This window comes from Apaloderma vittatum, unplaced genomic scaffold (assembly GCF_000703405.1).
Source record: "Apaloderma vittatum isolate BGI_N311 unplaced genomic scaffold, ASM70340v1 scaffold31368, whole genome shotgun sequence".
Classification (NCBI taxonomy): Eukaryota; Metazoa; Chordata; class Aves; order Trogoniformes; family Trogonidae; genus Apaloderma; species Apaloderma vittatum.
Window position 1 is genome coordinate 2,732 of NW_009731790.1, and position 1,365 is coordinate 4,096.

Sequence of the window (1,365 nt, forward strand, 5' to 3'; positions counted from 1 at the left end):
CCAAGAGGATAAGGGAGATTTATAAACCTCACCTCCAGGGTGTTTCAGTCCTTGGACTCGGCACCCACCTACTTGTACCGTCTGCCTCGTGGCCGAGGCTTCTGACCTACTGAAGGACAAGCCCATTTCTGTAGCGAGGTGACAGGCGTGACTCCTCGCAGCCCTCCTCGCCTGCTGGGAGGATGGGACATGCTGCGGAGATCAGCCAAGCGATGCTGACATGAAATTGGAGAGAAGTGGTAGAAGGCAGTGATAGGGATTTGACACTAGAGACGCAGTCAGTCGTACCTCTAACTCCCTCCCACACCTTCACTTCTCCTCCTGGCGCCAGCACTCTCTTCCTCCCTGCTCCTCCACAGCCTCTCGTCTGACTCTATGGCAGCAAAAGAGGCTGTGCAAGACTGTGGACACTATCTCGGGCAATATGCCCGACGACCTGGCTGAGCCCTACATGGCACTTTGGAAGAGGCTGAGAAATTCACCCCAGCCAGGCAAAGAGGCGTTAGTGTCCTTGTTTTGGAACAGAGAAGGCTTGAGCTAGAGATATTAACACACTTGACTACTGCTCGACAGAGTCCAGAGCAGACCTGGGGAGCTCTTGGTTCTCGCTGTTGCTTCAGACAAGGCTCAGGGTCTCCATTTCAGCCTCACTGCTGAGCTCAGGCACCCAAAGAGGTGGATGCAAGCCCATGAAATCCACGTCCTGAGGGATTTAACAGGGAGGAAGATTAGTGCAGAGAAAAGTAAAAAAAAACCCTCGATGATGCGAGAGCCTGGTTGTCGTTGCCCTGGCTGCTGGGCCAGCCGCAGCCATGGTGGCTCACACGTGTCCTGTGGCGAGAGAGGCACAAGGCCAGTGGCCCATGGAAGGCATTTTCTAAGAGCCCAGCCTTATCTGCAGCAACAGAGCAAAGGCAGAAGGACTTCAGCGCAAGACCATAGACAATAAAAAATGCTGACCTGTGCAAACTTCCACACTGTGAAACAAAACAAAACAAAAAAAAGTGGTGAAGGAGAGGTGGGCAACAAAGCACCCAGAGCATCCACCATGCCAGGACGGCAAGAGGCCAAGCCGTTTGGGTGAGCTTTGTCGCATTCGTGCCGATTTGGGCCTCCTCCACACCTGGTATCACCAGCAGAAGAGGGTTCAAAGGCAGCTTCCCTGGTATTAACATTCTCCAGCTGTATAAAGCCTCATGGAAATCAAACCTGAGGTTTGGGGAAGAGCCAGGTCCCTCCCACATGCCCGGTGAAGCACACACGCACCGCACACTCAGCCGACCAGGGCAGGGGGCAAGCAGCGTCCCTCACTTCTCTCTTCCTGCACGGGAGACAAGCTGCCGGCCATCCGCTGGCTGGGGGCTT